The sequence below is a fragment of the Hemicordylus capensis genome, chromosome 9 (assembly GCF_027244095.1).
Source record: "Hemicordylus capensis ecotype Gifberg chromosome 9, rHemCap1.1.pri, whole genome shotgun sequence".
Lineage (NCBI taxonomy): Eukaryota > Metazoa > Chordata > Lepidosauria > Squamata > Cordylidae > Hemicordylus > Hemicordylus capensis.
Window position 1 is genome coordinate 30,220,378 of NC_069665.1, and position 22,694 is coordinate 30,243,071.

A 22,694-nucleotide genomic window follows, 5' to 3' on the forward strand; every position below is an offset into this window, starting at 1 on the left:
TCTAGGGAGGATGCCTGCCGCCCCCCTCGGAGAAGAGAGGACTGACCAGAAGAGTGGTCCTTGGCCTCTCTGGATGGTGCTCTGCCTCTGCCTGCCTGACGCTGCTATTCCAGCCCACCCCAACCACTGGAGGAGCAACAGGAACAACAGGAATCCACTTTTTCACAGCTACCACACATTGAGTCGACACTTTTGATGAGCTTTCCACCACGACCCCAAGAGATCCCTCTCCTGGTCAGTCACCGACAGCTCAGATCCCATCAGCATATACTTGAAGTTGGGGTTTTTCGTCCCAATGTGCATCACCTTACACTTGCTAACATTGAACCGCATTTGCCACTTTGTCGCCCACTCCCCCAGTCTGGAGAGATCCTTTTGGAGCTGCTCACAATCCGTTTGAGATTTCACTACCCGGAAGAGTTTGGTATCATCTGCAAATTGGGCCACCTCGCTGCTTACCCCTGCTTCTCGATCATTTATGAATAAATTAAAAAGCACCGGCCCCAGTAGAGATCCCTGGGGGACCCCACCCCCATCTAGTTTACGATGTTCTTTTAGGCCACTGGGAAGCTTGAAAGGAAGCAACTTTTATTTCTGTCCTTTCCTGTATCAGGGCCCTGGGAAAGCCGCCTTTGATTCTCCCTCCTGATGTTATCGGGTCGGAAGCTGCGGCCCTTTGAAGTGCTTCTATTTCAGGGATTCTCCTGATGTTTGAACTGCCAGGGACCTGGCTGCATACTTCCCCTCTGCTCCAGGTTTCGTTGGGGAGGACCCAGATTCGGAGCAGCTCCGAGAGAGGGCCTGGAAGGAGTTGGCCCCTGGTCTTGGGGATGTTGCTGCTCATCTCTTCCATATGGCACCTGGAAGAGCATTACTGGCTCATACCACAGTTGCCTGCTTCCCTGACAGCAAGAAGGCCTTGCTTTCCCAGGCTGCTGTGGGGTTTCTGCGAGGCTTTACCGCCAGTTCAAAGTTGCCCCCCAAACCCAATGCAAAGAAACTGGATTTTTTTTTTTACCCTGGATATAAATCGGGCTACACTCTAATACGCAATGAAAAACCTGAATCGTGGAGAAGAGCTGGTCTGGTGGTTGCAAGCCTGACATCCCCCTTGCTAAGCAGGGTCTGCCCTGGTTGCATATGAATGGGAGACTAGAAGTGAGAACACGGTGAGATATTCCCCATAGAGGGATGGAGCCGCTCTGGGAAGAGCAGAAGGTTCCAAGTTCCCTCCCTGGCAGCATCTCCAATATCGGGCTGAGAGGGATTCCTGCCTGCAACCTTGGAGAAGCTGCTGCCAGTCTGTGAAGACCATACTGAGCTAGGTAAACCAATGGTCTGACTCAGTATGTGGCAGCTTCCTAGGTTCCTATGTGTGAAGTGCTCCCCGAGAGTTCGCAGGGACTTTGGGGTAAACTTGGCCAATATGTGAACACACACCCCTCCATTCGGAGGGAGATGTGAACTAAAGGCTGGGTGTGAAAAACTTCAGGGGCAGCACAACTCAGGTGGTGGTGTCCTTTACAGACAGAGCGTGCCTTGCCTTCATCAGGCCTCTCCCCTTAGCTGGTGCCCAGATAGGAACATAGGAAACTGCCACATACTGAGTCAGACCCTTGGTCCACCTAGCTCAGTATGGTCTTCACAGACTGGCAGCAGCTTCTCCAAGGTTGCAGGCAGGAATCTCTCTCTGCCCTATCTTGGAGATGCTGCCAGGGAGGGAGCTTGGAACCTTCTTTCTGCTCTTCCCAGAGCGGCTCCATCCCCTGAGGGGAGTCTCTCCCAGTGCTCACACTTCTGGTCTCCCATTCAAATGCAACCAGGGCAGACCCTGCTTAGCTAAGGGGACAAGTCATGCTGGCTACCACAAGACCAGCTCTCCTCAAACTACAACTCCTGTTACCCCTGCCACACTGGCCTTTGCCCAGCATGGCTAAGGATGATGGGAGTTGTAGTCCAACAACATCTGGGGACCAAAGGTTGGGAATCCCTACTCTGAGAAGCAGGACCCCTTGGCTCCTATAGGCTGGTGGCTGTGCAAATGGGGCCTTCGCTTCTGCCAGCATCCCCGGCTTTCCATTGAGTTCTAAGTGGAAGCAAATGGTTTAAAAGGAAATTAAATTTACAGCTCTATTTTTTTATATCAAACATGCATTTTATTGCTTTGCTTGTGCCATTCCATTCAGGCAGGGAGATAAAGGAATGTTCTGCATTTGGTCTTCATCTAGCAAACTGGAGGCAAACTTTTTTTTAAACGAAGAAATACCCCTCTGGCTGCCCCCGCATCACACAGCAACGGAGGCATTGCCACGAAGTCTGATTCTGGGGGAGAAGGCAGGGCAGCACCCCACTGACAAAGGCAGAGGGCTCACACCTAGTAGCCTCAGGGAACCTTTTCTGCATTGGCATCTCTGCCCATGGACCCTGGGGGTTGCTGAGGATTCTGGGAAGCGCGCTCGGGTGTACAGTCAGTCCATGCAGAGCATGGCAGACGTCCTGTTGGGCCTGAATGGTGAAGGAAAAGTTGTGCCATCGAGTCAGTGTCGACTCCTGGCGCCCACAGAGCCCTGCGGTTGTCTTGGGTAGAATACAGGAGAGGTTGACCATTGCCTCTTCCCACGCCATATGAGATGATGCCTTTCAGCATCTCCCTATATCGCTGCTGCCCGATGTAGGGGTTTTCCATAGACTGGGGAACATACCAGCAGGGATTTGAACCGGCAACCTCTGGCTTGCTAGTCAAGTCATTTCTCCGTTGCGCCATTAGGTGGCTTGCCTGACTGGTGCTCTGTGCACTCTGTGCAAACTAAGTGTGCCCCCAAACCTTACCCAATGTTCCCCTGAGGCCTGCCCGGGGAGTGGAAGGGGGGCCATGGGAATGACCACCACAAACACATTGTGCCCATTTAGAAGGGTCTTCACCGGCTGCCAAGCTGTTTCTGGGCTCAGTGCCCGGCAGTGGTCTTGACCTTAAAGCCATCCCCAGCCTGGGCCCCTGCCTCCATGTTCAGGAGCAGTCTGCCTCTCGAGGGAGGGTACTGGCGGCCAAGGACAGGGGAGGGCTGTTCACGCCCTGTTTGTGAGTTTGTAATTGGCCTCTGTGGGAAACAGGAGGCTGGAGCAGATGGGACCCATTTTGGTCTGCCCAGCCAGCCTCTGTGGCTCTGGAGGAGAGCTGGTGTTGTGGTAGCAAGCATGGATTATCCTCTTTGCTAAGCAGGGTCCACCCTGGTTTGTGTTTGAGACTGCAAGATACAGGAGATGGGGCCGCTCTGGGAAGAGCACCTGCTTTCATGCAGAAGGTTCCAGGTTCCCTCCCTGGCAGCATCTCCAAGAGAGGGCTGAGAGAGGTTCCTGCCTGCAACCTGGGAGAAGCCGCTGCCAGTCTGGGTAGACAATACTGAGCTAGAGGGACCAAGGGTCTGACTCAGTATACGGCAGCTTCCTAGAGCCTCATTGCGGCCTTGAGCAGGAGCGGCCTGTGAGAAGCCTGTTTAAATCGCATCCACCCCTCTCCACACACACACACACACACACACACACACACACACACAGGACTGTCCTCAGTTGCACCGATCCCAGTGGGAACTCCAAGACGTCCTGTGCGCTTTGATGCTGGGAGAGAGAGAGTTCTTTCGGGGCAGCCTACGGCAGAGCGAGAGACCAGCCGGCCCTGCAGTGGAGCAGCTGAGCCCATCCGAGCACAATCGCCCTCCGCTCTGGACGGAGGACGGGCTCCTCTTCCTCCTCTCAGCTGTGTCAATAGACCCGGAGGAAACAAAGTCCTCTGTCTTATGTTGTTTGGATGGCGGGCGGGGCTGCTGGGACCCTCCCTGGCCAGGCGCGCCACGCACTGGCCTTGGCTGGGACATCTGCGTCCTTTCGCCATGGGAGCCGGGCTGCTGGAGAGCCTCCCTGGAAGCCCCACAGATGGTTCCCATCTTGGCTGCAAAGAGAGGCTGTGGGACATCAAAAGAAGTGCCCGGCTCCAAAACGAGGGCACTCCCTCCCTCCCTCCCCGCCACTTTCAAGCAAACTGCAGGTTGCCGTCCGGTGGGAAGGAGAAGAAGTGGGCCGGGCAAGCTGTCTTGCGTTTGGGCAGCTGCAAAGGCGCCCCTTGCGGCACACACAGGGCGCCCCATGCCCTCCGCATGGGCCGTGGCCTTGGCTCTCTGGCCCCACAGGACTCCGGACAAAGGCCCTCGTAGCCCAGCGCGTTTGCCGTACGGTTGCAAGTTTGTCTCTGCGGGTTTCCGGGTTGCAGCCCTCTGGACCTGGGCTCTTGCATGTGTGCATTGCAGACACACCGGGACAAATTGCATGCAGATGTAAGGAGGCTTCTTCCTGTCCTTCCTCCCTCCCTCCCTCCATTTATTTCATGTTTGCATTTATCCCCCACTCTTCCTCCAAGGAGCCCAGCGTGGGGAACAAGGTTCTGCTTATCCTCACAACAACCCTATGAGGTAGCCTAGGCTGAGAGAGAAGTGACTGGCCCAGAGTCACCCAGTGAGTTGCACGGCTGTGCAGGGGGCAACCAGGGACAGGCCAGCCTCCCCACTTGCTGCGGTGCCAACGCATGCACACACATACCCCTCACACCCTCAATATTCACCTCGCCCAGCTGGGACCCCTCTCCTTCCAGTGGCCTCTCCTCCTTCCAGCAGGAGCGTGTGGCAGCCTCCTTCCATCGGCTCCTCCCTCGGGAGCGTGGGCGGCACGCCCTCCTCCCACCGGGCTGATGGAAGGAGGACACTTGGGCAGCTCCGGGATGCAGAGTCCCTCGGCGCCTTGGAGCCCGCCTGCCCTCTCCGAGCTCTGCCCCTCAGGCCGGCCCAGGATGGAACTTGCAGGAGCCTTCCACGGGCTTGTTTGCTGGGCACCGGCTTGGCAAACGTTCAGGCACCCGGCCCAAACCATTTTAGTTGCCTGCGCTGTGACTGGGCCTTTCCCTTTTCATGCGGAGGCTGCTAGGGATTGCAAGCTTTAGCAGACTTCTTTTGTTCATGTCGGTGTGGGTTTTTGTTGGTGCCGCTGTTGTTTGTTTTTTAAGGTTTGGGGTGGGTTTTTTAAAATGTGCATTATGGCGTTTTGACGCTGTGTTGTTGTCCTTGTCACCTGGGAGCCACCTGGGGAGTCTTGGCCAACTGCAAGGCGAGGTATAATTTTGTTTTAAAATAAACTCAAAACAATTCAGGAAGCTGGTCTGGCAAAGTGTCACTTGCAGCCGTCTCTGTGACTTGGCTACCTTGTGCAGCAGACCATGAGACTGAGCAGGGAGGGGATCAAAGCTCAGGCTTCAGAGCTGATGGTTTGGAGTCTTCCTCTCTCTCGTCACCTTGCCGTTGGTGTGCACACCTTAGCCCAGGTGTGTGAACGGATTCCCAGCTCTCCAGATCAAGGGCAAAGATTTGGGCTTGAAACATTTGGACCAGGTGCCTCAGGGGAGGAGGGCTGGTCTTGTGATAGCAAGCATGAATTGCCCCCTTTGCTAAGCAGGGTCCACCCTGGTTTGCATTGGAAAGGGAGACTACATGTGAGCTCTGCAAGATATTCCCCTGAAGGGATGGGGCTGTAGCTCAGCGGAAGAGCATCTGCATGCTTGGATGCAGAAGGTTCCAAGTTCCCTCCCTGGCAGCATCTCCAGATAGGTCTCAGAGCGACTCCTGCCTGTAACCTTGAAGAAGCCGCTGCCAGTCTGGGTAGACAATACTAAGCCAGATGGACCAAGGGTCTGCCTCAGTATATGCAGCTTCTTATGAGCTTCACACAGGTTGTTCAGAACCTGAACACACATTCACAAGACCAGGGAAAACATGCATATCTGACTTGCATGAGAAAAGCTGTTTCAGAGTGAAAAGGAGACCTCAAAGAATGGCCATGCCAAGGCACGGTGTACTCTTTGGAATCTCTCTTGTGCGAATGTTAGGATGTCTCTGGTGACCACCCGACTTTTGCACCGAGCTGTAGTCCTCTAGTCAGCTGGCCGGCCAGCCAGTGGTGGAGTTCTACCGTCCCACTGCAATTACAAGTCCTCTTCCCAAAACAGTCAGCTACACCATGTACTTCCTCTGTTTTCTAAGTTTGGGGGCTGTAATTGCTGCAACAGCAGATTTGGAGCACATCTGCTGGGCTCCACGGTGGCTTTCCAGGGATCTTGCGCTTGGCTCTCCGAATCTCACACTGAACTTTGGCACTCAACAAGAGAGAGGGAGACGGGGGCGAGAGGAAGAGAAGTCCCAGAACGGGGCGGTGTGTGTGTGTGTGTTGCCGTTTCCTCTAGCTAACTCTCCTTCTGTGCATCTGCTTTGGACTGCCCATCTGTGGACACCTATACTGGGCTGGCATTTGAATAAAGACGTCATCGCTGACTCATCATCTGAGTATGAGTCGATGCCTTGGCCACGCCAGCTGTTGGCTTTGCGTAGGAGTCTACTTTTCTTGCTTTTAGATGCTACCTGTGTATGACATGGTCTAAGCCACCTTGTGGAAGCTACGCAGGTCTTGCTGTGCTCAGTGTCTGGATGGGAGACCCATGTATGCTACTTTTGGATGGGGTGTGTGTGTGTGTGCAGAGGTGCACCTAGGTAATTTTGGAGCCTGGAGACCTAAAGGCCTTTGGAGGCCCCCCACGGCAAGTTCAGCATCGTTTTTTAACACGTAGGTTCTTGAGGGCACAAACAGCACCTCCCAGGACAGACTAAAGAGGATTTGGGGGGCCCCAGGGATGTGGAGGCCCCAGACTTCAAAGTCCAGGGGTCAGAGCACCTCGGGGGGGGGTGTGGAGTCTGTAACGCAGTGGTAGAGCATCTACTTGGCATGAGGAAGTTCCCAGTCCAGACCCTGGCAGCTTCTCCAAGGTAGGGCTGGGAGAGACTCCTGCCCAAAATCTTGGAGAAGCTGCTGCCAGTCCGTGCAGACGATAATACTGATGGACCAGGGCTCCGACTTGGTAGAAGTCGGCTTCCTACGTTCCTATCGTCTTAGAAAAGGTCCTCCCACCTACATGTAAGCCGAAGGGGGAGGCCTCTGCTAAGATGGTGCTTCCAGCCTGTAGTTCTTCTCATTCTTACGTTGAAAGCCGTACTGCATTCAAAGAGTGGCTCGAGAATTAATGAGGTCACCATTTTAGATTAAAGTGTGTTTGTTTTTTAATTCAGTTAATCTCAGTAATTGTTTGATCAGATGTCCCTGCCTTCGGGTTTTGCGTGGACGGACAATCCTGCCACACCCTTCATTCACTCCCCCTAGGAGCCCCCCCCCAGGTGTGCTCTGCCCCCGGGGATCTCTGACCCTTCATTCCTGACGTGTGAGCAGTTCCGTTGGCTGCCAATGCACCAAGGAGCAACCTTCCAGCTCTCCTTCAGCCGAATGAGCTGGCTGCTTGGGCAGCTGGTTGCAAATGCCATTCATATTGCTCGGGGAAACCTCAGCGGAGGTGACATGGTCAGGAGGCCACATTCAGAACTGGGAAGGACGGAGTCTGGTGTTACAGCTGTGTGCCTTTCCGGGCAGAGTGGGCAGGCAGCGCTGAGCATTTGCAGAAGTCTTGAGGGTCGCCGGGATGAGAGAGCAGCGTAATTAATTTGTGCACAGAGACAACTTTTGCCCAAAGTAGAAAGAGGGTCTTCATCACTGTCTGACTGCATGGAAGAAATGTTGGCTTTTGGGGAAAGCCTGCTTCTGTCAAATGCTTCTGCTTTGGGTGCTCTTTATCATTCTCAATTTAGCATCGTGCGGAGAGGAAGATTAGAGGGTTGACAAGATGTCAGGGTTGGAGCAGGAGGCCGGGCAGCAGGAGCTCCTCCATGGGCTCTCTCCTCCTTGCTCCTGCAGCTGCTGTGCACAGAAACTTCCCTCCCGCCGGACGCATTCATCTCTTGGGAGCAAAAAAGCGTAATTGAATAACCGAGGCATGTGCTTGGCTTGTGGCTCCAGCAGCCGTGCGTCCTTGTTTGCTTGTTACCATAGAGTTGTGGGTGGAGAGCTGGTCTTGTGGGAGCATGCATGAACTGTCCCCTTTGCTAAGCAGGGTCCACCCTGGTTTTCATTTGAATGGGAGACTACATGTGAGCACTGCAAGATATTCCCCTTAGGGGGTAGGGCCATAGCTAAGGGAGAGCACCTGCCTGCTTGTGTTCAGAAGGTTCCCAGTTCCCTCCGTGGCAGCTTCTCCAAGACAGGGCTGAGAGAGACCCCTGCCTGCAACCTTGGAGAAGCTGCTGCCAGTCTGGGTAGACAATGCTGAGCTCAATGGACCAAGAGTCTGACTCAGTAGAAAGCAGCTTCCAATGGACTTCCTTCCAAATGGCCATGGGATGTATTGAATTTCCAAATAGCCAATAGCCATTTGGAAATTCCATACATTCCTATGGCCCTTTGAAAAGAACCAGAACTTTTCAGTGGGGACTCCCTGTCATTAATTATGCAGGGAACCCCATTCTCCACGGGGGTTCCGTTCTTGATAATGGAGCATTAAGTGAATGGGAAGTGGGGTTAGGCTCCCGGAGGCTGCAAAACACAAAACAAAAAGGCAAAAAAGAGCGGAAATAATGGTAATAAAATGCCCTGTCATGCTTTGCGGGTCTGCAGCGTGGACATGAGCCGAAGGAGAACCTTGATGTGGCCACTGGGACAGTGAGACCTAACTAAGCCTGCACTTCTTTACAAAGGAGTAAGCTCCATGGAGCATAATGGGGCTTACCTCTTAAGTAACCATGCACAAGATGCTGGTCTTGTGGTAGCAAGCATGACTTGTCTCCTTAGCTAAGCAGGGTCCACCCTGGTTGCATAGGAATGGGAGACTAGAAGTGTGAGCACTGCAAGATATTCCCCTTAAGGGATGGAGCCGCTCTAGGAAGAGCAGAAGGTTCCAGGTTCCCTCTCTGGCATCTTCAAGACAGGGCTGAGAGAGATTCCTGCCTGCAACCTTGGAGAAGCCGCTGCCAGTCTGTGAAGACAATACTGAGCCAGAGAGACCAATAGTCTGACTCAGTATATGGCAGCTTCCTATGATCCAGGATCAAGCCGTAGATCTCAGGCAAGTCGCATTCGAAACGTAAACAGCAGGGGGAGCAGTCTCGTGGAAACCAACAACGCGGAAAAACAGCAGTTTTTTTTACGCTGGGTATATGACCTCATAGCGCTAAATCGCAGCGATTAAATTCAAAACATGGCATTGGAAATCTGAACGGCACCCTGCTCTCCGTGTAGGGACTGCGGTGTCATGATGCAGGAAGTGTGGAAGCAGATTTCCAAGATACGGCAAGACCCCGTTGCAGGGTCTGATCTGGAAAGCGCCCAGCAGAGAATTCAGAATCAGCCCAAAGGGGAGCCAAGTGTTGGCTGAAATGTTGGCACTGTGGAATAGCTTGCAGAAAAGCAGTACCAGCCACTCATAGTCGGGTGGGGCTCTGCTCTGGTAGGGAGAGCCACAGCCATGGAGACAACAGCCATGGAGCCAGTGTGGTTAGAGTGTTGGACGAGGACCAGGGAGACCTGAGTTCAAATCCCCATTCGCCATGAAAGTCACTGGGTGACTCTGGGCCAGCCACTTCTCTCTCAGCCTAGACTACCTCACAAGGTTGTTGTGAGAAGAAAACATGACCATTTACACTGCTCTGTGCTCCTTGGAGGAAGGGTAGGATATAAATGTATGTATAAAGAAACAAATAAAATAGCAACATAGTCCTTTATAATATCAGGGGTAACCAACCTGGGTTCCCCAGATGTTGGACTACAACTCCCATCACCCCCACCACAATAACCAAAGGATGATGGGAGTTGTAGTCCAGGAACATCTGGGGACCCAAGGTCGAAAACCCCTGCTTTACATCAAACTAGGCCTGTTTTAATAAGTTGAGGGTGAAGAACTTAATAAGGCCGCTGCTGCATGAAATCAAAGGTCCATCTAGTCCAGCATCCCACCACCAGACGCTTCCAGGAAACCCACAAGCAAATCACGAGGAGAATTGCCCTCTCTTGCTGTGACTCCACTGCAACTGGTATTCAATGGTATACTGCCTCTGAACTTGGAGGCTCCATTTTGGCATTATGGCTAATAACCCCGGATAGACAGTGGTGGTTCTAATTCTGCTGCCATTAACTAATGCTTTGTGCTCAAAGGGAGGCCGAATCCCCCATTCTTCCCCCAGATGTACCTTTCTGGAAACCAGGAATGCTCCCACTGTGACCCAGGTCACAACCTCATCATCAGTGGTCCCCACACGGCACCTTGCAAATCTGCCCTTTATTATCTCACGTCCGGCTCAGCGGGCTGGAACAGAGAGTCGCTGTTGTTCCGAAAATACTTCTCCAGCTCGCATGGTGGCAGCCAGAGGGAAGTGTTTGCACAGTCGCTCTTCTCCAGCCCTCCGAAATATCCCATTTTCATTTTTCAGCAGATGGAAGAAAAACACGCAGGGCTGCAAGGGCGGGGACTTGATTCAGCGGGGAGAGAGCCCCCACCCAGCCCAACACAGGCTTGGCTTGTCTGGCCGATGAATATCGGGTTTATTCCGCCGCTCGCTCTTGCGGACGGAGCCTGTTTTCAAAAACTCCAGGCATGTCCAGCATTTCCCTTCCTCGGGACCTTTGGTTCAGGCCAGTCTGTGGCGTGCCATTGTTGGGAGATAGTGATGTTATGAAAGGCTGGGTCTGTGCTGCTGTGCCCGGGCCTGGAGCTCGCCGCCTGGCCAGTTTACGGCATGTGTGCGGGTGTGTTTACTCGCGGCGAGAAGTGTTTTCCTAGACAGAGCTACGATTCACACTTTCGTTCATTGATGGACAGCGGCGGCGGCGGCGGCCTGGACGAAGAGCTCCTTGCCCCAAAACGGGGGCGGGCGGGGGGGGGAGGAAAGGCGACCTAATTGCTGTCACATGTTCTGTTTGAGAAATCATCTGTGTGCCTCTGTTTGAGTCTTGACGATTGGCTGACAGACCTTTGCGCCATGTGCTCGTTTCCTTCTTTGGATGCAAGGCAAAGGAGGGTCTCAGGCGGACCCTTTCTGCAGGCTGCACCATCAAGGGCTATGCTGAGGTGGATTTGCCTGCGTAGGTCACCAGCAGCATGGCCTGCAAGGAGAAGACGGGGGGCTGGGGGGGGGTGAGGACGTGACTTGGCTGCCCCAGCTTCCCAGAAGCCCCAACACAAAAGTAGGTTGCTAACCAGCTGAGCCGAGGTCCTGGCCTGTGTTATCCCGAGGAGCCCGCATGGCCCTGGGCACCTTCCTCTCCTCTGCAAACTGGCTTTGACTCGTCTCTCTGTGCCGGGCTTTGTGCAGACAGCTCTGCTCTCCGGTCCTGGGCCTCGTTATGACCTCCAGCTTGGACCTGCCTTTCTCCGCTGGCCGGGGTCCTGCCAAGGCTCTGGGCTGGGTCCCCCCGATGAGCCCACCCACACCCCAGGCTCACTGGCGCCACCCTTGCCGTGCAGCGGGCAGCCCCCTTCACCACCCTGGCAGCATCACTGGCACTTGGCAAGCGGCGGCTCTTTCCGGGGTGCCCTGCAGACTAGGACTCGGGGAATGTGCAGAGTCCGAGTGCAAAGCGGAGGGAGGCGGTGGCAGGAGGTGCTTGCTTTGGCTGCCGAGCGGAACTTCCAGCCACGTTCGGCAGGGCTGGCCGCGGGAGCGGGCTCGTAGGGACCGGGGCGTTCACGGGACGGAGCTGGCAGGCCGCCTCTGCTCGGGGCTGGGCGGGAGATATTGCCCAGCTGAAGGGCCGTGCGACAGCAACTCTTGGCAGGGAGGAAGAGAATGGAATCTCGAGCCTGCCTTCTTCCCCTGCCAGGTGATCCACTGGAGCTCTGCTTATGTCGTTACAATCATTCCTCAGGGTGGAGGGGAACTCTCTCCTTTATAATGGGCAAATATTGGGCATGAATGCTTAGAGGTCATGGTGTGGATCAGGGGGGTCTCTCTAACCACACACTGAAGTGTAATTTCTGGGGGCTAAAAGCCTTGATCTGCCTCGCCATGAGGTTAATTTACTGAGACTTTAGTCCAGGGATTCTCAACCTTGCATCCCTAGATGTTGTCAGACTACAACTCCCATCATCCCCAGCCACAGTGGCTGAAGGCCATCGGGGCAGTGGCAGAACATCGGGAGAACAATGACCGAAGGCTGCTGTGGCAAGGGATGATAGGAGTTGTAGTCCTTCAAGGTTGGGAATCCCGGCTTTCGTAGGTTAAATAATGAAAGCAAATTTTAATCCTTGGAACCGAGAGTCCTGGTGTGATGCAGTAGCAGGAAACGAAGGGGAAATGTTAAATGTGGACCTTTCCTTCTAATAAAGGGTGGTTGCCTTTATTAATTCAAGTGGTCGCACTCATCCTCCAGTTTCTCAAAAAGGTTCCCATATTGAGGTTTTGGTAATGTGCACATTTATTTCACTTGAGCGGATTAATTAATCAGTTATTTTTTCCCCCTTGCATGTGTGGTTAATTTTAAAAATAGCTTTTCATATAATCTAAACAAAACCAGTCACGGACTTTCTCTCTCACACAGTAAAGCTGAACAGGAACAGGAGACGGACAGGAGAAGGCTGATGCTTCTTCTGCCAAGTCTGGATACATACGCCCCAGTCTTGAGGAAACCCATTTGCTTGTTGGTTTCATTCTGTTTCGTGAAAATACTTCTCTTGAACTTTTCTTTAATTTAACAAAGAAGTCCAAAGATTAAAAAACATCAAATAAAAACTTTACTGAAAAGGAACAAAATCTATGCAGTCAAAACTGTCAAATCACTGGGCCATCACCTAATATCCACATCAACTACCTAATTGCAGAATTAGGTAGTAAGAACATAGTAACGCAGTAAGAATTTTACTGAAGTAAGAACACAGGAAGCTGCTTCCTACTGAGTCCAGCCCTTCATCCCTCTTGCTCAGTAATGTCTACACTGACTGGCAGTGGCTCTCCAGGGTTTCAGGCGGGCGTCTCTCCCAGCCCTACCTGGTGAGGCTCCCAGGGATGGAACCTCGGACCTTCTGCAGGCAAAGCAGAGGTCCTACTCTTGAACTTAAAGGGATAGAAAGGTTAACATGGCCACACCATCTTTCCATTTTTCAAAAAGGTTCCTCTCTTGAGGCTTTGGCACTGTTTGTTTCAGTTGAGCTGATGGGTCAGTCAAGAGGCCAGTTAAACATTCTGCTGTCAGTGGACAGCTCCAGGGAGGTGTGAGAACTCACCCACCTCCTCTGCCTGGATTCCTTCCTCTTTTACCAGAACTCTGGACCGCAGGAAATTCAATTTGGACAGCTTTGGCTCCATCTTCAGGACTCTTGCATGAACTGCTACCCGCCTGCCCCCTGCACATTTCGTGAAAAGAACTGAAAAGGGTTCAGTGGTGGAATGAGAGAAGCCGGGCAGAGGGTGGCTGAGGTGGAAACGAAGAATTAGCCACACATATGCTGTGCGTTCTGCCCAGCTGCTATCCTGCTTAATAAGCAAAGGCTTAACAAAAAGGGAATCAACTTTTCTTTTGTAGACCAAACTGTAATCGTTTTTAATTGAAAACTTAAAAAAAATTAAAAAAAAGCAGCTGATAATGTTCTGAACTAAATTTCTGGGACAGAATAATTAATGGGCTAATGAAGCCACAACAGAAAAGCTAATTAATCTTGCTTTTTAGGAGCACGTGATCCAAGAAAAGAGCTAACTTTAAGCAATGGCTAATAACTGGAGGAGCATCGGCAGCTTAGGAAGACCCCCTCCCCAAACGCGCTGAAAATTCTCTTCCTGAGAAGTTTGGTCTCTTACTATTGGAGAGTTGGGTTTGGATGTGGGAAGCTGCAGCTCAGATTTGAACGCGGCCATGCAGCTGGAGGTGGCATGGATAGCCACTCTTTGCTTGCCATAGGAAGCTGCCATATTGTCAGTCTGCCTGTGGTCTGTCTGTCCTCCTCCCCTGCATCTCTCTCTCTCTCTCTCCGTCCTTCCTCGCATCTCTTTCTCTCACTGTATGTCTGTTTTCCTTCCTTCCTTGCATCTTCCCTCCGTTCCTTCCTACCTTAACTATCCATCTAGATAGCCTTTGTTTTCCTCCATCTACAGAAATCCTAGTGATTTTATCATATCAGTGTACATAGTGCTTTACAGAGGAGCATAAGCTCAAAAGACAGACCCTAGCTTAAGGACTATTTCATGTACATCAACCCTGGGAGGTAGGTCAGAGTGAGAAAGATGGAGACTTGCTGAAGGGCTCCTAATGAGTTGGTTGGCTGAGTGAGGACTTGAACCCAAGTCTCATTGGTCCAAGGAGAGGGGCAGATCCTGGGCTGATCCCCAGTAGGATGCTGCATCCCCTTTTCCTGGAGACCCTCAGCTTGTTTGCCATCCTTTAACTCCACCTGCAGGCTTTCGCAGCCCCCACCGTTCCTGCTTTTTCCTCTGTTTATCTCCGCTAAATGATCTCAAATATGTGGCATGATAAAGACAAACGCTCATTCAATTTAGCTCACCCTAATGCCAGATTCTACTTTTACCGAAGTAATTAAGATTAATGCAGCTGATAATTTAGGAAGCATTCTTAAATGTACCATTTCTGGCAGCATCTAAGATATACTTTTACCTTAGAAGATTTATCAGAGTACTTAGGTAACAGATAATTATTTAGCAAATGGCAGCATTTAGAAGCAAAGTGAGAGATAAATATTTCTTAAATAAATGTCAAAATAACTCACTCTTTATTACAGTTCCTCAAAGGATCCGCTGGCAGTTCCTACACCTCTCGGCCGGTTTTGCACAATCTCAAACCCTTTGGCAGATGGACGGTGTCTTTATTTCCATGTAATTGTTTGCACACCGCTCTTGAAGGGGGCTTCTTCACAATACATTTAGAACAGGCTCCAAGCTGAGAGCCCTGGAAAGCGAAGCTTGTGGCTGAAATCCTTTAATAATGGTCCAGAGACAAACACATGGATCCAGGGTTCGAAGCACGCTCAGCGCCCAAGATGCACGCTCCTGAAGAGCAGGGCATGGCATTTCTCAGGGATGGCTGGTCAGGATAACCCTCAGACCCTTCTGCAATGAGGCCATCAGAACAGATCAGTTTTCAGCTTGCAACACCGCTGTCTTTTCCCTTGCTCCCCCACTGGGAAACCGCGGGGAAGCCGATTAGAGCCCCCAATTTATTTCTTGGGAAAGCAGCCTGGTTGGGATTGGAGCTGTAATGGGGTGTGTGTGTGTGTGTGTGTGTGTGTGTGTGTGTGTGTGTGTGTGTGTGTGTGTGTATAGCTCCCCCCACCATGTCATGGCCCCATTCCTAATACCCCCCCCCCAAGCTTCTATTAGCTATAGACCTATGGGACCTTCTGCAGGCAACACAGATGCTCTACCACTGAGTTGATGCCCCAGTCCACTCAGGGAGGGGCAAACTGGGCAATTCACATGGGGCAGTGGTTTGGCACTACCCGCCTCCCCCCACCCACCACAGCCCAAATCCAGTTGCTCCCTCCCCCACCCATGGACTGCTTTCCCAAGATCAAGACAGCTTATGTTGTTGGACTGGAAGCGTCTCAGGCGAGGCTTCGCTCCATCATGCCACAAGGGCCTCGTCAAGCACGTTTTTGTCCCAGCCACCCACCTTAGGGAAGGAGAGTCCAGGGTTGCTTCAGCAAGTCGGATGAAGCATGCCTTGCAGGCTTTGCTTTCCCCAAATCTCCTGGGAGAAGAAAACAAAACCTAATCAGTTCCATTGCCATTCTCTAGGGTGAACTTGGGTGAATGCTTAAGTTCTGTTTGAACGTATTTCCCCCCCTTTATTATACTACCCCTGCTGTTTCTGGATACTTTCCTATTGATTCAAATGCACGTGGCTGGCAAAATATGCCATTAATATATGATTTTCATGCAGCTGTGCAAGATGTGAATAATCGCTTTCATGTGTAATTTTCTTTGTGTTTATAACAATAACAACAACAGAAGTAAAAAGAACACAGCGGTCTTTTTCGGTTCTAAGCTGGAGCGGAGAAAGTGACCCCGGTTCGCCTCCAAGCGCTTTGAAGAGGTTTTGAAGTCAAAGTGTCCTTAAGATGTCCCCCAAGGACAATCCTTTTCGGTACAACACAGAATTAATGTGTGGGCCTCACTGACACAGGATTTGGTGAGGCCCACAGACTTGTGTCCTATTCACATGTTAGGTTCAACACTCGTACGAGTGTCCAGCATTAGCGGTTCATCCACAATCTCTGGAGGCCCCCAAATCCTCTAGTCTGTCCTGGGTGGTGTGGTCCCCACCACATGCTTGATTTTTCAGGGTGGGGTAGAGGGGCTCCAAAGGCCTTGAGGTCCAGGCTCCAAAATTACCGAGGTGCACCTCTGGCCGAGGGGATGGGCACCAAAGGAGGCAGCATCCTGAGCTCTCTCTCAAGTTGCTCCTCTATCTCCTGCCCCGCCCGAGAGCAGCACTGCCTGCAGGCTGGCTGTTCATCCGGTAGAGCTGTGCAGTTCATAGATGCCAACGAGGGGATTTCAACAGGTTCGCCTTGTCTTCCCGCTGCGTGACAAGCTGCACCTGTTGAAATCCCTTCTTCGGTGTATCTCCTAAAGGTACAGGGAACCTTTCTGGTTTCCATATGGTAACCCTAGCTATTAGCCATTACAGCGATGTGGAACCTCCGCGTTCAGAGGCAGTCTACCTCTGAATGCTGTTTCCTGTGGAGCAGCAGGGTGAGGGGCGGTTGCCTTCCTGCCCTGCTGGTTGGGCTCCCCCAAGGCATCTGACTGGCCAGTGTGGGGAGCATCAGGATGGCAAACCAGAGGGACCTTGAGTCTGACCCAGCAGGGCTCTTAGGTTCCCAGAAATGACACCCTCACCTCGTGGGCTTCAGAAGGGAGCAGCCACCAGGGCAGCAGGAGGCCGGCATCTCCGCGCTGCCGCGTGCAACGCACCCTCGAGGGAGCCAGCTTGGCTGGGTGCACATCCGTCTCCCGTTCCCCGCGTGGCCCACAGCGCAGCCGAGGGAGAAGGCGCTTTTCGCGTCCAGCCCTGGCCCGGGCGCTTGAATGAGTTTGTGATCTATGGGCAGCCGCAGCGGCCAAGCCAAGCGGAGATTCCTGAGATATCTTTCACTTGCCTTGCAGCCAAGAAATCCGCATTTCACGGGAAATTAAGCCAAGACCCAGCAGTCGCTGAGCGGCCGACCCGTTTTCCAAGGCATGGCCGCTTGGCAAGGAGGGGGTGGTGGGTGATGGGGCTGGGCTCTTCAGCGCCCAGGGACTGCTGCTTGGGACCCCTCCGTGGGCTGGGGCAATGCCTCTCTGCCCCACAGCCTGGACTTACCGGGGCCCAGCGCCCAAGGAGACCCCCACCACAGCCCTGGCCTCTCCCTTTGACCTCTGCTCACACCCAAAGTCTTCCCAAGAAACCTCCGTGGCTTGAGAGAAGAGCAAGAGGATCTCTCAACAGTCCGGGCTTTGAGAACAAGCCAGATCACAAGAGGAAGTGATTTTTCACAACCTTGGCCAAAGCTTTGGCTTGGGAGGCTTCTGTGGAACCTGCCTGCATATAATTTAAATCTCCACGAGGCAGTCAAACGGTCTTCTGTATATTCACAGCACACCCAATATAAGGGTTTGCTTCATCATTCCCTGCCACCCCTTTTTCTCAGGGAAGTGGCTGGAAATTAATACATTGGGGAGGACGACACGGAGGAGGGCAGCCCCACTGAGAGGCGGCTTCTGTTTCGGTCGCTGCGGGTGGGGGGGGGCTGCTTCTTTCTGCTCCGGAGAGGCAAGGAGGGCGAGGCACCCACCAAGACGGCATTCGTCTCGCCCCACCATGAACAGCTCCGGGCACAGAAATCGAGGGATTCCAGTCTCATGGGTCATTTCTAATTTAGAGGATGTGTCGCCTTCAGCATGCTTTGTCCAAATACGCCCAAGACGTGAGATCCCGCAGGGAGAGTAGCTGTGTTGCTTGCATCAAAGGACCCCCAAGAGTCCGGTCGGTAAAAGGTTCCCGACCTTGGGGTCCCCAGATGTTGCTGGACTACAACCCCCATTATCCCCAGCCACATGGGGTGGATGGACCCGTGGTCTGACTCGGTATATGGCAGCTTCCTATGTTCCTATGGTCCCTGTAAAAAAAAAAAAAGATGCTTTCCCTCATGGTTCTGTCCCAACAGGGGTCTTTTTGCACCCCCCCCCCGGCTTCTATTTATTTTAAAATCTCAGTGATGATTTGTTTTCACTCCTTGCACTAATACAACACTCAGCAGCCATGCAAATGTGGCAGGTTTCTTGGATGCCCAAAAGAAGCGTTTACCCCACCACCACCACCACATCCCCCCACCCCACCTGAAACCCTTCCCAAATGCCTCCGCTATGTGGCTGAATAGTGAGCCCAACGGTAGTAACGTGTCCTGGCCTTGCCTGTCTTATCTTGGCACGGGGCCCTTGCAGAGTCAAACAGCAGTAAACAAGTTCTCCCATTGTGGCTCCGATCAGCATAAGTGGCGCATTGTTGCAAAAGCGGACCGCATGTGTAACGAAAGGGCTGCGTGTTAACTTTGGCTGGCTGGCTGGCAGGGAGGGAGGGAGGGAGGGAGGGGATGTGATAGGGGGACCCCCTCCTCTCCCTCCACCCGTCGGGAATTGATTTCGCGTAGCCAAGTGTGAAACCACTGAGGAATCCGAGGCTGTCGAGCCAGCCTTGAGCAGGTCCCGCTGATAACGTGGCAGATCAAAGGCCCAGTGGTCAGTGGCCTCAGCCAACCTTCCTGCAGCAGTTTGGCCCTACACCGGGAGTACGACCAGCTGGACGCAGCACCAAAGGGCATCTCAGCCCTTGACTTCAAAAGGAAGGCCAGAGCAAACTTCAGCTCCCCCGAGAAGACATCCCACTGCTTTTTGCCACCGATCTTTCCAAGAAGCAGGCTTTAATACCCTCCTTCTCTTTGGTTGGAGGAGGGGAGCTGGTCTTCTGGTTGCAAGCGAGAATGGTCTCCTTGGCTAAGCAGGGTCCACCTTGGTTTGCTCTTGGATGGGTGACTACATGTGAGCGCCGTTAGGTAGGGAGTCGTTGCTCAGTGGCAGAGCATCTGCTTGCATGCAGAAGGTCCCGGGTTCAATCCCTGGCAGCATCACCAGTTGAGACTGGGAAAGACTCGTGCCTGAAATGCTGGAGAGCTGCTGCCAGTCAGTGTAGACTCGCAGGGATTCTCAATGTTGGGTCCCCAGATGTCATTGGACTTCAACTCCCATAATCCCCAGGCCCAGTGGCCTTTGGCTAAAGATTATGGGAGTTGAAGTCCTATAACATCTGGGGACCCAACGTTGAGAATTCCTGGTGTGGACAATACTAAGCTAGATGGGGTCGCTTCCTATGTTCCTCTGAGGAATTGGCACCCAGGTTTCCCATCTCAGCCAGTGGTAGGGACACATATCGCAGTAAATCCCCAATGTGTGGGGGGTAGCAAGACTTTAGAGAGCTCTGAATGTAGGTGGCAAGTTTCCTATAAATTCCATCATCACATTGTGGTAGTTCATGAGTCCGGTTTGGCATTCTGAGCGTTTCTCTATTTTTTATGCTCAGTTACTAGTCCCTAAGGCTGTGAAGGCACATGAGACAGAACGTGGGCGATGCAAGGTGAAATCTCAGACCACTGGGGACAAGTCTCAATCGATTCTCCCCTTTGTCAACTAGAAATCTTATGCAGTCTCCCCCGGCTTCTGAGATTTCACTAAGTGTGGCTCAGAGGCGCCCTTACCCCTGGATTTCCGGGTGGAAGTCCAGGGCCTACAACCCCCCTGTCCCCCCCCTCCTCTTTAGTCTGTCCTGGGTGGTGTGGTCGCCGGACCGCACCACCAGCCTGCACTGTGCTGCGTGGCCGGGTGTGACTGTGACCTGCGCTGGGCGTCCGAGCGTGTCCTCTCTGCTTTAGAGACAGAAGGGGGAGTGAGGAAAGAAATACGTGGGATGGGGACATGTTAAGTTGCCTGCCGAAATGTTTCTGCTCATGCAGATTTGCATAAGTAGACCTGCTTTGTAGTCTTACATGCTTGTGAGTTGCTGTTGGTTCCTTCAAGGACCCACATGTTAAAAATACTGCCTGTGTAGGGGGATGGTGTTGCCTAACTTTCATCATGTCTCGGGGAGTGGGCCTCCAAAGGCCTTTAGGTCCAGGCTCCAAAATTATCTAGGTGCAACCTCTGTGCTCACAAGGTTTAGAAGCTACACACACACACACACACACACACACACACACACACTTTCAAAAACGAGAGCCAAGATGCCCAGGAAGTTGCACCCAACAAGAAAGCCTCCAGGCTTTCTGTACTTGCCCAGGATCACGGATTCCAAAGGAGCCTGCAGATACCCAGAGCAGACCATCAGGGGCAAGGCAGACGACCTGCTGCAGCAAGGCTCTCTTTTGTAGCACTTCTGGGCTTCAGGAATAAGTCCCAGACTCTCGTGGGGTGGTTAAAATGGAAAAAAACGGTGCAGGAGCCTCAAGCAAAAGAGAATGACACTGATGTCAAAAAGTGAGTGTCTTGTGGACAGTGTAGCACTGGAGAGAGACGCCCTCTTCTGGCTGCACAATGGAAATGCACCTGTTCATGTCATACAGACATATGGAGCTGCCTTCGGCTGAGTCAGGCGCAGAGCTTTTAGCCCAGGTCTGTCTGCTCTGACTGGCAGCAGCTCTCTAAAGTACCTGGCATCATCTGCTGCCTGAGATCCTTTTAATGGGAGGTGCAGCCAGGGTCTGGACCTGGGGACTCCTGCATGCAAGAAGTGTGAATGTGGAGTAGACTGCCGAGTCTCATAAATCTAGCATGTGGATAAAGCCTGTGCCTCCCGCAAGTGCATCTGCCCCTCCAGTGCTCCCCCAGCATCTGTTTTCCTGGTGCCTCTCCTGCCCCCAGCCGGAGTGCCCCTCGCCCTCTTAGGAGCAGAGGGAAGCTGACTGGTCCCGTGCCAGACCCTTGGTGTGCCTAGCTCAGTCCTGTCTCCTCTGACGGGCAGCAGGCTTCCCCGGGGGTCTCTCCCAGCCCTGCCTGGGACTGAACCTGGGACCTTCTGCATGCAAATCCGGGGCTCTCCCATATGAATTGCCCTGCTGGATCAGGCCCAACTAGCCCAGCCTTCTGTTCCCCACAGTGGCCCACCAGGTGCCTCTGGGGAGTCCACAGGCAAGAGGGGAGGCATGCCCTCTCTCCTGAGGTTGCTCCCCTGCAGCTGAGATCCAGAGGCATCATCCCCCTGAGCCCATCTCCTCAAATCTTGAATACACAGAAAGACAGGAAGCTGCCTTATACAATCAATCAATCAATCAATCAATCAATCAATCAATCAATCAGTCTTTATTACAGTCATAGAGCAGCATAAGGCCCTTGGTCTCTCTCGCTCAGTATTGTCTACACTGACTGGCAGCAGCTCTCCAAGGTTTCAGGCAGGAGTCTCCCCCAGCCCTCCCTGGAGATGCTGCCAGGGATCGAACCCGGGACCAGCAGCAAGCACGTCCCAGAGTGGACTAGTGTCAGGACATCCTAAAACGAATGACAGGGAGTGCCCACTGGAGTGCACAGGTTCCTTCCGAACGGCCATGGGGATGCATGGAATTTCCGAATGGCCATTGGGAGCGAACCTGTGCTTTCCAGGGGGCGTTCCCCGTCATTCGTTGTAGTACGTTCCTTAGAGTCTGTGTGACCAGCCTGGTGGACTTGGAACATAGGAAGCTGCCTTCTGCTGAGTCAGACCTTTAGTCCACCTTGTGCAGCCTTGTCTACACAGACTGGCAGCAGCTCTCTGAGGATCCAGGCTGGAGCCTCTCCCAGCCCTACCTGGAGACGGGGACTTCCTGCATGCAAGCATGCCTATGCTCGGCTGCCCCTGCTCTCCGGCCCCATCCTTGCCCAAGCCACTGGCTTTCCTGAGGGCTGGTGATTCCACCAGCAGGGTCTTCATCTTGCCAATGGCCTCGTGCGCCATTTGCAGGCATCTCTGGGCCAGGACTGACCTCGGACATCCCTCTCCTGTCACAGCGCCACCCTCGAATGGTGCAAACCCTCATCCGCCGGTGATCAAGGCCGGGAAACGTCCAGAGCCGCCGAAACGCCGCTCAGCCCCTAAGAGAGGTCCGAGGCGGGGTGGGGGGTGAGAGGGAGTCCTCCCTCGGGTGCTGGGTTTAAGGAATCAAAGCAGCAAGGTGGCGCTTTTGGCTGACGATAAGCCAGGGGTGGAGCTCTGCTGTCAACGTGTGCCGCTCAGAGAAATCTCTTTTTAAGGCGAGAAAAAAGCCTCCCTCAGCAGGTCCCAGGGAGAGGTAAATTGCTTATAATCACCTTTGAAGTGCTGGAGGGATTGGCGGCTGGGGGCGAGAGGGCAGTTTCTGCACAGCTGGAGGTGTCTGTCAGGAGTGGAGGCCTGCAAATCGCTTGGGCTTCTCAAGCACGCTTCTCTTCCCAGAAGCTCGTGTCGCTTCTGTTTTCTCGGTGGGGGGCGGACTAGACTCCCCTGCCACATCTGACTGGGAGCTGATCAGGAAAATTCTCAAGGGCGAGAACCTCGGAAGCGGCTTTTATACCCTTGGTCCATCTAGCTGAGTAATGTCTTCACAGACGGGCAGTGGCTTCTCCAGGGTTGCAGGCAGGGATCTCGCTCAGCCCGATCTTGGAGATGCTGCCAACAAGGAAGGAACTTGGCGCCTAGATGCTCTTCCCAGAGCGGGTCCATCCCCTGAGGGGAATCTC

General features: G+C 53.1%; 1 protein-coding gene and 1 long non-coding RNA gene across 2 annotated transcripts in view; one reads left to right on the forward strand and one right to left on the reverse strand.

The window, feature by feature from the left end:
- Nucleotides 1-22,694, forward strand: part of ZNF469 (zinc finger protein 469) — a 59,986-nt gene that overhangs the window by 21,267 nt on the left and 16,025 nt on the right. The window lies entirely within an intron of this gene.
- Nucleotides 14,924-22,694, reverse strand: part of LOC128334581 (uncharacterized) — a 37,747-nt gene continuing 29,976 nt past the window's right edge. Inside the window, exons 2-3 of the long non-coding RNA XR_008311329.1 lie at nucleotides 15,583-15,660; nucleotides 14,924-15,020 (exon numbers count right to left, since the gene is read on the reverse strand). This is a non-coding gene — a long non-coding RNA (uncharacterized LOC128334581). The remainder of the gene's footprint in view (nucleotides 15,021-15,582; nucleotides 15,661-22,694) is intronic.